Raw genomic sequence first — 12,999 nt, forward strand, 5'->3', positions numbered from 1 at the left:
ATGATATGATATTCTTTTGACATTTCAATACACATGACGATGGTGAAATTGTTGTTTCTTATCTTGCACAAAAATGGATCAAATCTGGAACATAAGATCCTGATAAACTAACAATCTTTTATTTACATTTGTATGTGGCTGGAAAAGCCGTTAAAAATGAACCAGATGTCATGTTTAGAGAGCCAATGAACTGGTTTAGCACCTTAATCATCTTTAACACCATGCAGTTAACAATGTTCATACTATAGCTTACATGCTAATGAGACCAAAACAGGATTTACACATGCTATGTCTTAAAAATTCTTATAAATGGGTATGAGAAAGAAATTGTGTTTATATACATATTGTGGCTTATAAACAGCTGAATGGCTATGAATTCTTGAAACACAAGTTATGACAGTCCTTGTAATAATATATAATAATATAATCTTGAACAACTTTACTAGTGCGCCTTTAGGTTACGGCTCAAAGCAGGGTCAGTGTTCTGTTCACTCAGTATTGACATGAAACTTTTCCTCGTAAACACAATTATTCATTCAGCTCATTTTTATATAAGCTTATATAAATATATATTTATAAAAAAATATATATATTAATTATTTTATTAATCATCTTATTTTATTTTTGGCTGCAGTGTCTTGGACAGTCTAGCACCTAAGAAGGAATACAGCCTGAATGTGATACCTGTTTATCAACACGGCATCACTGCCCCCGATTCTGCCTACTATGATATTTTACTAAGTTGGTTACATTTTTTTTAAATTTTAAACAGGAAGAACATAAAACCACACAGACATTGAACCAAGCTCAGGACTGATCAGGGGATTATGGTGCTGTTTGGCTGCAGTGATGCTAAACACAAATGTTTATTATACAGTTTTGTACTTTTATACAAATTTAACCCAGCCATTAGGGGGGCACAAGCCAGTGTACTCTTAGTGCCGGTCCCAAGCCCGGGTAAATGGGGAGGGTTGCGTTAGGAAGGGCATCCAGCGTAAAACATGTGCCAAATCAAATATGCGGATCACAAATGAGAATTTCATACCGGATCGGTCGAGGCCCGGGTTAACAACGACCGCCACAGGTATCGTTAGCCGACAGTGTACCGGTGGAAATTGGGCTACTGTTGGCCGAAGGAGGAGAAGGAGAGGAGGAAGGCGTCTACAGAGACGGCAGGAAAAGGAGCAGTGTAGGAGAGTAGAGGTTCGGGTTGGTACTTTAAATGTTGGTACTATGACGGGTAAAGGGAGAGAGATAGCTGATATGATGGAGAGGAGAAAGGTAGATGTGTTGTGTGTTCAGGAGACCAAGTGGAAAGGGAGTAAGGCCAGGAACATTGGAGGTGGGTTTAAACTGTTTTATCATGGTGTGGATGGAAAGAGAAATGGTGTAGGGGTGATTCTGAAGGAAGCGTACAGTAAGAGTGTAGTGGAGGTGAAGAGAGTTTCTGATAGGGTGATGATCGTGAAGGTGGAAGTTGAAGGGATGATGATAAATGTCATCAGTGCCTATGCTCCACAAGTGAGCTGTGAGATGGAGGAGAAAGAAAGATTCTGGAGTGAATTAGATGAAGTGGTAGATGGTGTACCTAGGAAAGAACGATTGGTGATTGGGGCAGACTTTAATGGGCATGTAGGTGAAGGGAACAGAGGTGATGAGGAGGTGATGGGTAGGTATGGTTTTAAGGAGAGGAATGTGGAAGGGCAGATGGTGGTAGATTTTGCTAAAAGGATGGAAATGGCAGTGGTGAACACGTATTTTAAGAAGAAGGAGGATCATAGGGTGACGTATAAGAGTGGAGGAAGGTGCACACAGGTGGATTATCTTCTGTGTAGGAGATGCAACCTGAAGGAGATTGGAGACGGATGGTGGTCTGTAGGATGGTTTTGGAGGCGAAGAAGAAGAGGAGGAAAGTAAGGTTTGAAACAAGAATAAGATGGTGGAAACTGAAGGAGGAAGAGTGTAGTGTGAGGTTCAGGGAAGAGGTCAGACAGGGGCTTGGTGGTGGTGAAGAGGTGCCGGATGATTGGGCAACTACTGCAGGAGTGATGAGGGAGGCAGCTAGAAAAGTACTTGGTGTGACATCTGGAAATAGAAAGCAAGACAAGGAGACGTGGTGGTGGAATGAGGAAGTGCAGGAGAGTCAAGTCAAGTCAAGTCAAGTTTATTTGTATAGCGCTTTTCACAACAGACATTGTCTCAAAGCAGCTTTACAGAAAACAACAGTGAAGGTGAATGGTGTGCGTTTGTCCCTGATGAGCAAGCCGTGGCGACAGTGCCAAGGAAAAACTCCCTTAGATGATATGAGGAAGAAACCTTGAGAGGAACCAGACTCAAAGGGGAACCCATCCTCATATGGGTGACATCAAAAGTTTGGTCATTTCAACAATACAGAACAATTTGTGATCATCATAGATCCAGCATCAGCTTCTCCATGCCAGGGCCTTTAAACACTCGGCATCTACTTCTCCATGATCATCCATAGGTCCATAATCTTCACGAGGTGGGACGTGACTGGAGCTGGCCAAACCTCAGGATGCCTCGGGATGGGGAGAGAAAGAGAAGCAGTGGAGAGGAATTAGCGTAGCTGCTGTTCATGATATTAACAGCACAAGTTGATAATGTGCATGTGATCAGATGTTCTGGAGCACAAGGTTATGATGTGATGTGTGTGATGTGTGTTATGTGTAGGCTTTGCTAAAAAGATATGTTTTTAATCTACACTTAAACTGGGAGAGTGTATCTGAGCCCCGAACACTGTCAGGAAGACTATTCCAGAGTTTAGGAGCTAAATGTGAAAATGCTCTACCGCCTTTAGTGGACTTTGCTATTCTAGGAACTACTAGAAGCCCAGAGTTTTGAGATCTCAGGGAGCGTGACGGATTGTAGCGTGTTAAGAGACTGGATAGATACATGGGAGCCAAACCATTTAGTGCTTTATAAGTGAGTAGCAGTAGTTTGTAGTCTATTCGAAACTTAATAGGAAGCCAATGTAGGGACGATAAGATTGGGGTTATATGATCGTATTTTCTTGACCTAGTAAGAACTCTTGCTGCGGCATTCTGAACTAACTGAAGCTTGTTTATTAATGATGCAGGACATCCACCTAGTAATGCATTACAGTAGTCTATTCTAGAGGTCATAAACGCATGGACGAGCTTCTCTGCATCAGATATAGATAACATATTTCTTAGCTTAGAAAAGCATTAGGGGAAAGAGATTGGCAAAACAGAAGTGGGATTGACAGAGTGATGAGAAGAGTAGGCAGGAGTACAAGGAGATGCGGCAGCAGGTTAAAAGGGATGTGGCGAAAGCCAAGGAAAAGGCATATGAGGAACTGTATAAGAGGTTGGACACTAAGGAAGGAGAAAAGGATTTGTACCGATTGGCCAGGCAGAGAGACCGAGCTGGGAAGGATGTACTGCAAGTTAGAGCAATAAAGGATGGAGAGGGAAATGTGTTGACTAGTGAGGAGAGTGTGTTGAGAAGATGGAGGGAGTATTTTGAGCAGCTGATGAATGAGGAAAATCAGAGAGAGAGAAGGTTGGAGGATGTGAAGTTGGTGAAGCAGGATGTAGATAGGATTAGTAAGGAGGAAGTGAGAGCAGCGATTAAGAGGATGAAGAGTGGAAAGTCGGTTGGACCAGATGACATACCGGTAGAAGCGTGGAAATGTTTAGGAGAGATGGCAGTGGAGTTTTTAACCAGATTGTTTAACAGGATTCTGGAAGGGGAGAGGATGCCTGAGGAATGGAGAAGGAGTGTGCTGGTACCGATCTTTAAGCATAAGGGAGATGTGCAGACCTGCAGTAACTACAGGGGAATTAAGTTGATCAGTCACACCATGAAGTTATGGGAAAGAGTAGGGGAAGCCAGGCTGAGAGAAGAGGTGACCATCTGTGAGCAACAGTATGGTTTCATGCCGAGGAAGAGCACCACAGATGCCTTATTTGCTTTGAGGATGTTGATGGAGAAGTATAGAGAAGGACAGAAGGAGCTGCATTTTGTATTTGTGGATTTAGAGAAAGCGTACGACAGGGTGCCGAGAGAGGAGTTGTGGTATTGTATGAGGAAGTCAGGTGTGTCAGAGAAGTATGTGAGGGTGGTGCAGGACATGTATGAGGACAGTGTGACGGCAGTAAAGTGTGCAGTAGGTACGACAGACTGGTTCAGGGTGAAGGTTGGACTGCATCAAGGATCGGCCCTGAGCCCTTTCCTGTTTGCAGTGGTGATGGACAGGTTGACGGACGAGGTCAGACAGGAGTCTCCCTGGACTATGATGTTTGCAGATGATATTGTGATTTGTGGTGAGAGTAGAGAGCAGGTTGAGAAGAGCCTGGAGAGGTGGAGATATGCGCTGGAGAGAAAGGGAATGAAAGTCAGTAGGAGTAAGACAGAGTACATGTGTGTGAATGAGAGGGAGGGCAGTGGAGTGATGCGGTTGCAGGGAGAAGAGGTGGAGAAGGTGGAGGAGTTCAGGTACCTGGGGTCAACAGTGCAAAGTAATGGAGAGTGTGTTAGGGAAGTAAAGAAAAGAGTGCAGGCAGGGTGGAGTGGGTGGAGAAGAGTGACAGGAGTGATTTGTGATAGAAGAGTATCTGCAAGAATGAAAGGGAAAGTTTATAGGACTGTGGTGAGACCTGCGATGTTGTATGGATTAGAGACAGTGGCATTGAGTAAAAAACAGGAGGTGGAGCTGGAGGTAGCGGAGCTGAAGATGTTGAGGTTTTCGTTGGGAGTGACGAGGATGGACAAGATTAGAAATGAGTTTATTAGAGGGACAGCACATGTAGGATGTTTTGGTGACAAGGTGAGGGAGGCGAGATTGAGATGGTTTGGACATGTGCAGAGAAGGGACATGAATTATATTGGTAGAAAAATGCTGAAGATGGAGCCACCAGGTAGGAGGAAAAGAGGAAGGCCAAGGAGGAGGTTCATGGATGTGGTGAGGGAAGACATGCAGGTAGTTGGTGTAAAAGAGGCAGATATAGAGGACAGGGTGGTATGGAGACGGATGATCCGCTGTGGCGACCCCTAATGGGAGCAGCCGAAAGAAGAAGAAGAAGTACTTTTATACAAATTTCTATGATTTTTTTGAACACTTGTCAATCAAAATTTTGTCAAACACATTTCTAGATTTATATTTGAGTAGAATGTGTAAAACTATGGTGCTTCTATTTCTATAGTCTGAAACTATACATTTAAAGGTTCTTTAATTCCCCTGAAGGAACTGTAACGGTTCACTTTTTTTTTTTTTTTTTTTTTTTTTTTTGGAGAAAAAGTTGAACAATTTGAGTTCATATAAATGTTTCTTGAATAACCATGTCTACGAATGTAGGTCCATGTCTTGAAATTCTCATGAAAGCATCTTATGTAAGGCATCGTGTGACTATATAATGATTGAATATGTTTTTCCATGAACGCGTCCAACATCACTATTCAAAAAAACACCCCAACTATGTACATTGAGCTGTGACATATTTAAGTCCCTTGGTTAAACCTATTTACAATCGATATGCACTTTCTGTGCATGTTCTTTTTGTGTCTGCTTGGATTTTTTTTTCTTCAGCTTCCCTGATGTCTTCCAGTCTACACAAAACATTCACTGTGATTTGTGAATGTGTGTATATAATGCCCTATTATTGCCTGAAGTGCATTCCTGCCTTACAGTCCATGTTCTTGGGAAATTCTTCAAATCATCCTTGACTAAAATAAAGCACTGATGCTGAATGAACAAAAGAATGTGCTTCTAATTCTTTAAAAAAGCTGAAAACGAATGTGGTGTATGTCATAATTATAAAGCAACTGTAATTTCTTTAGACTTACTCACAGGACTTTATTAGTAAAAGAACATGATTAGAAGTCCAAGGATTTGTTTATTTGTATTATATCATTCGAATTTTTGAGTCAATATTAGCGTTTATAAAAATGATAAGGAATCATTGGCAGCTTTAGTTTTAGAAGCAGAGTTATAATGATTTATAAAAATTATAAAGAGGTGGGCTTCATAGAAATATCTCTCAAATAAATAAGCCACCTTTGTGATATTCTAAAAGAAATTTAAGATTTGGCAGTTTTGGCATTTGGTTTTTATGTTAATAATTATTAATTGTGTGGAGGTTTAAAAGTAATTTTCTTACAGTTTGTAATGAGCTACAATAAGGGGATGAAACCAAATTTGTAAAACTAGAGTGCTTTATAAGATACACCTTATGGACAGTGGTAATACTTTATTACACCCCTACAGTATGTGTTGCTTCACCAAGCTGTTGCCACAAACTTAGAAGCAGTTGAAAAGGATATCCTTGAAATGTGTAGAATATGATTTTGTCTTCACTGGAACTAAGGGTACAGTATTACCATGCTCCAGTGCAAATAAAGAATCTAGCTGTATCATATTCTAAAATAAATCGAAGCTTTGGTGCTCTGTAAATTTCCATGAAAAGAGTTTGTGATTAGTTTGTTTCTGCAACCTAACACAGAGTTTACAGCCCGATGTGGTGAATATTCGTGTTTCCGGGTTTAAATGCCAACAAACAAAACATAGGGCAACACAGGATGAACATGAATCAGGGATTTTATTACTGATAGCAAACCACGTAGCAGATAATGACCAAGGCTGAGCTTGGTTTTGGGACGGTACAGTAAACTACGGTCATGGAGGACAGAGAGCGAGATAACACATCACGATCATTATAACATGAAACATACAGAGCTGTTTATGTCCCAACTCAAAAATAAGCCATGTGTAAGTAGAAGTTGTAGTAATTGTAAATCTATTGCATTCAAAAGTGTATTCAAGATCGTCTCCTCTTATGGAATACTACATATAACATATATAGCTTTTATGCACACCAAAAAACCCTACTATGATTAAATGTTTCAAAGAAAATAAATGTTTTGTCTTTTTAAGGTTTCTTCAAATTTTACATTTTCCTTCATTCTTTAAAGTGAGCGACAGGATTAGAAAGGAGGGTCAAAGGTCAAAAGTATCAGAATGAAGAGGGACATTATCTTTACAGCCCATTATCACCTCATCCAGAGGAGCTCTTTACTGCTTCCGCATGGTTAATGTTTGATACATTACCAAACCACAAGCTAAGCCTTTTTGTTTTCAACATCATTCCTGTAAACAGCCCTTTTATATCAGGTGAAGAAAAAGAAAGCAGAAATTGTGCAATGAGTAGTGTGAAGGTGCTCACACCTTAGTGCACCTGACCTGCAATGTACAGTTTTAATGTGTATGTGTATTTCTCACCTGGAGTTATTTACATGTGATCAATTGGTTAAACTTAAATGTATGCTTCACCAGGATATTCCCAGAAATGTAAACAATGCCAGAAAAGGTATTCATGAAAACATTTACATATGGAAACAAGAGCTAATGCAGAACTGGTCTATTCTCTGGTGCCACTTACCACAACAAACAAACATGAGCAATCATTAATCAACTTTTCTTTAATGTTAAAATTGTGTATTATTTGGAGGCTTAACAGTAAATTTCTTCAGTTTGTAACAAGCTACAATATTCTTGTGAAACTGAATTTGTAAGACTACTTAACCTATAAGTTATACACTTTATAGACAACTAAGAAGCACACAACTGTATAAGTTATGTGTAGAAATAATATTTCTTCTTTACTAGAACTAAGATACAGGACCCAAGGTTCCATCATGGCAATGTTCCTGTGCACAAACCCACAAAGTTAATGAAAACATAGTTTGCCAAACTTATAGTTGAAGAACTCGAAAACGCTGAGCTCAACCCTATTAATCATCTTTGGGCTGAACTCTCTCCAGACCTCAACTAACACAGGTGCCTGACCTCACAAATGCTCTTGTAGCAGAATGATCATGAATACTCACAGCCAAACACCAAAATCTAGAAGAAGCCTTTTTAGAAGAGTGTAGATTATTATAACCTCAAAAATGGGATTACATGTAGAATCAGATTGTCAACAAACACATATAAATGTAATTGTCAGTTGTTCACAAACTTTTCACTATATAGTGTAGCCTAAAGTTATAATAGATAGCTATGATAATTTTAGCTTAGGTAAAAAACAAACAACATTGTGATCAGATGTGTGTCTTTTATTCCTGAAGAAATTCCTATTCAGGCCTTACTCAGGGGTATTTTCAAATTATGGCACTTAATTTTATGGATGTGGGTTGGTATTTTAACTACCCTCTAACTGCAAGATGTGTCAATGGATCTCCAATTTCCCAACAGACAGACCACAAGCCGTATGTGTGGGCAAACACACCTCATCCACCCTCACCTTAAGCACTGGAGCTCCCCAGGGTTGTGTTCTGAACGCCCTGCTGTACTTAGTGTACACACATGACTGTGTGGCCACTTCCAACTCCACCACCATCATCAAGTTTTCTGACGACACTGTTGTGGTGGGCCTGATCTCAAATTACGACGAGATGGCCTACCTACAGGAGATTAAAAACCTGGAGAGATGGTGCCAGAAGAACAATCTTCTGCTGAACGTAAGCAAGACTAAGGAGTTGATAGTGAACTTCAGCACGAAGCAGAAGCGATCATACCAACCGCTAAACATCAACGGGACCACCGTGAAGAGATTGGACAGTTTCCGGAACCTAGGTGTTCACATCACACAGGACCTGTCTTGTTCCTGTCACATCAACACCCTGGTGAAAAAGGCCCAGCAGCATCTATACCATCTGAGACACTTTAGGGACTTTAAACTACTCTCTCAGGCGAGCACCACTGAGAGCGTCTTGACGGGTAGCATCACTTCCTGGTTCGGGAAAAGCACCATGCAAGACAGGCGAGCCCTCCAGAGGGTGGTGCACTCAGCTGAACGTACCATCCGCCCCGAGCCACCAGACCAGGGCCAGGAAGATTGTGAAGGACCTCAGCCATCCCAACAATGGATCCCAACTTTTCTCTTTTACGTTCAGGGGAAGCACTTCCGCTTCTTGAAAGCAAACACAGAGAGAATGAGGAGGAGCTTCTTCCCACAGGCCAATCGAAGTTTAAACCAGGAAACACCCAGGATCTAGTACTGGACCTCTCTCTGTCTTCACTTATTTCACTTTTTTGCACTATTACTGTATACTACTTTATTTTTTTATCCTTATATTCTATTATTTTTTTCATGCTTGAATGCTGGACAGTTATATAAAGCATTTCACTGAATGTCATACTCTGTATGTATGTGACAAATATAATTTTAACTTGAACTAAATAAAAAAAAATTAACTAGGGGACACCAGAGCGGATCATCCGTCTCCATACTCCCCTGTCCTCTACATCTGCCCCTTTTCAAACCAACTACCTGCATGTCTTCCCTCACCACATCCATTAACCTCCTCCTTGGCCTTTCTCTTTTCCTCCTTCCTGGCAGCCCCATCTTCAGCATTCTTCTACCAATATACCCCATTTCCCTCTTCTGCACATCTCGCCTCCCTCACCTTGTCTCCAAAACGACCTACATGTGCTGTTCCTCTAATAAACTTGTTTCTAATCCTTCTAATCTTCAGCTCTGCCAACTCCAGCTCCACCTCCTGTCTTTTAGTCGATGCCACTGTCTCTAAACCATACAGCATAGCAGGTCTCACTACAGTCCTATAAACTTTTCCTTCCACTCAGATACACTTCTATCACAAATCACTCCTTACACTCTTCTCCACACACTCCACCCTGCCTGCACTCTTTTTTTCACTTCTTTAAAATACTCTCCATTACTTTGCATTGCTGGCCCCAGGTACCTGAACTCCTCCACCTTCTCCACCTCTTCTCCTTGCAACCGCACCACTCCACTGCCCTCCCTCTCATTCACACACATGTACTCTGTCTTACTCCTACTGACTTTCATTTCCCTTCTCTCCAGCGCGTACCTCCACCTCTCCAAGCTTTTCTTCACCTGCTCTCTACTCTCACCACAAATCACAATATCATCTGCAAACATCATAGTCCCGGGAGACTCCTGTCTGACCTCGTCCGTCAACCTGTCCATCACCACTGCAAACAGGAAAGGGCACTGCAACAACACAAAAAACAGAGAAGAAAAGTCAAACTTGATTTCACACAGAACTCAAAAATTGACTGGACAAAATTATTGGCACATTGTCAAAATTGTAAGAAATAATTGCTTTTCAAGCCTGTAGTTTGTATTTAGACACCCCTGTGGCAAGTAACAGGTGTTAGCAATATAGTAATCACACTTGCAACCAGTTAAAATGGAGAAAAGTTGACTCAACCTTTGTGTTGTGTTGTGAGAAAAAATTGTTAACAATCTTTACAGTTTTACAGCCCATGGCACTGTAGCAAACCTCCCTGGACGTGGACAGAAGTGCAAAATTAATAAAATCACAATGAAGGATTGGTTAAATGGTGATCAACTTCCAAACAAATTCAAGCTGATCTGCTGACACAGGGTACAACAATGTCAGCTTGCACTATCTATCACAATCTGAATGAAAAGGGACGCTATGGTAGGAGACCAAGGAGGACACCACTGCTGACACAAAGGCATAACAATGCAAGACTGGAGTTTGCCAAAACTTATGTTACAAAACCACAATACTTCTGGGAGAATGTACTGTGGACAGATGAGAAAAAATTGGAGCTTTTTGGTAAAGGACATTATGGCACTGTTTACAGAAAAATTAGGCCTTCAAAGAAAAGAACACAGCCCCTACAGTCAAACATGGTGGAGGTTCAAAGATGAGGTTGCTTTGCTGCTTCTGCCACTGGATGCCTTGAACGGTATCATGAAATCTTTTTATTACCAAAATATTTTGGAGCTCAACTTAATGGCCAGTGTCAGAAAGCTGCGTCTCCACCAGAGGTCATAGGTCTTCCAGCAGGACAATGACCCAAAACACACTTCAAAAAGCACTCAGTAATGGTTACAAATAAAACGCTGGAGAGTTTTGAAATGGCCAGCAATGAGTCCACATCTGAATCCCATAGAACACCTGTGGAGAGATCTCAAAGAGTTTGGCGCTATTTTGTATATTGTGTTTTGTGTATCTGTCCCACACTGTCTTGTGTTGTCTGTCTGAACTGTTTTTTGTCTGCACTGATTGCACTCGGTTGCACACGATGCACGTTATGTGGTGAGGACACTTACCTCAATCATGATGACTAGTTCGCTCTGTGTTCTGTTATGTAGCTCTATGATATGTGCTGTAGCTCTTTGTTGTTTAATGTAGTACCAGGGTTCTGGAGGAATGTCGTCTTATTTCACTGTGTACTGCGGCAGCTTTATATGGTAGAGATTACAATAAAAGCTTCTAGATTTGACTTCACTTCACAAAACAGCAGTCTGGAGAAGGCATCCTTCAAATCTGAATGACCTGGAGCAGTTTGCAAAAGAAGAGTGGTCCAGAATTCTAGTAGAGATGTGTAAGAAACTCATTCATGGTTATGGGAAGTGATTGATTTTAGTTTTCTTTTCCAAGGAGGTGCTACGAAATTTAATTTAAGTTAATTGAATCAGATTAGACTTTTCTTCTGTTTTTCTGGGTTGTTCCAATGCAAACCAAAAAATAAACATGAGTAACAAAACTCTTGTTGCATTAACAAAAGGTTGCATCTTCTGACAGAATTGCAGGGGTGCCAATTTTTTGAGCCATGACTGTATATATGTACTGCTAATAAATAAAAAGGCTGTAGAAGTGAAAAATGTGCAGACACTGCTGTGAAAGTACAACAGGTGAATAGTTATAAGACTATGGCAGTGATAAATATGCAGAGTTTTGAAAAGTACAAGTAAAAAAGGGAAAGGCAGTGAATAAATGTGCAAAAGATGAGTACACTAAGTATATATACATATATATGTGAAATATTAGTGCAGATCTATGTAAGGCACAGTATGTGTAGGGAATGAGGGGTATATACATTTTATAAATTGCAATATGCACATTATATGTACAACTGTACAAAAGTTATTCACAGTGTTTATACAGTGTGCTAACGGTGTAGTGTAGAGTTTAGTAGGGTGATGGTGGATGGAAAAAATCTTAACCTGAACCTGCTGGTCCTGGTGCGTATGTTCCTACAGTATATCACCTTCTTGATGGAAGGAGGTTAAACAGTTTGTGAGTGGGAGGTAAAGAGTCCTTTATGATGTTGTGAGCTCTGTGCAGACATCTGCTGTGGTGAAGGTGCTCAATGGCAGGTAGTTGGGTGTGAGTGAGGCGATTTTGACCACCCTCTGCATGGTTTGACACAGTGGAGATTCCGTACCATACAGTGATGGGGTTGGTCAGGATGCGCTCGATGATGCAGTGGTAAAAGCTTGTTAGAATCCTTGGGGACAGATGAGCTTTCTTGAGACTCCTCAAGAAGTGCAGGTGCTGTTGTGCCTTTTTAACCAGAGCTGAAATGTTCTGGTGCCAGGACAGATCCTGACAAATGTGAACTCCCAAGAACTTCAAGCTGGGGATCCTTTCTACTTCAGTTTCATAGATGTAGACCGGGGAGTGTCTCCTGCTGTTAGATTTCAGAAAGTCCACAATGAGCTCTTTAGTCTTCATGACGTTGAGGGTCAGGTTGTTGGTGGCACACCACTCTGTCAGGCTTCGCATCTCTTCCCTGTAGGATCATTCATCGCCGTTGCTGATCTGCATGCTTAATGAAGATGTTGGAGTTATGCAGATGAGCACAGTCATGGGTGAAAAGGGAGTACAGTAGTGGGCTCAGAACACAGCCCTGTGAAATGTTCAGAATGAGGCTTGAGGATACGTGTTTGCCCTGAGATCTGAGGTCTGTTGGTGAGAAAGTCCAGAATCCATCTGCATGTGGAGGTGCAGATACCCAGGTCACTGAGCTTAGAGAGGAGTGTATTGAATGCAGAACTAAAGTCAGTGAACAGCATTCTGATGTAAGTTTTGTTTTTATCTTGGTGGGTGAGGGCTGAATGAAGACCCATGGAAACTGCATCCTTTGTCGACCTGTTTGGACATGCATAATACCACCCCCTCCCCGGCCACATGCGCTTTAGTGAAATGTCAGTG

The 12,999-nt window shown here is 41.2% G+C and overlaps 1 long non-coding RNA gene across 1 annotated transcript; it reads left to right on the top strand.

Moving 5' to 3' along the window:
- Positions 1 to 587: 587 nt before the first annotated feature.
- LOC310729214 lies at positions 588 to 5,535 on the top strand. The gene is made up of 2 exons (XR_014534510.1): positions 588 to 876; positions 5,061 to 5,535. It is a non-coding gene; the product is annotated as an uncharacterized lncRNA (long non-coding RNA).
- Positions 5,536 to 12,999: the final 7,464 nt, after the last annotated feature.

The sequence above is a fragment of the Silurus aristotelis genome (genome assembly GCF_946808225.1).
Source record: "Silurus aristotelis genome assembly, chromosome: 7".
Taxonomy (NCBI): domain Eukaryota; kingdom Metazoa; phylum Chordata; class Actinopteri; order Siluriformes; family Siluridae; genus Silurus; species Silurus aristotelis.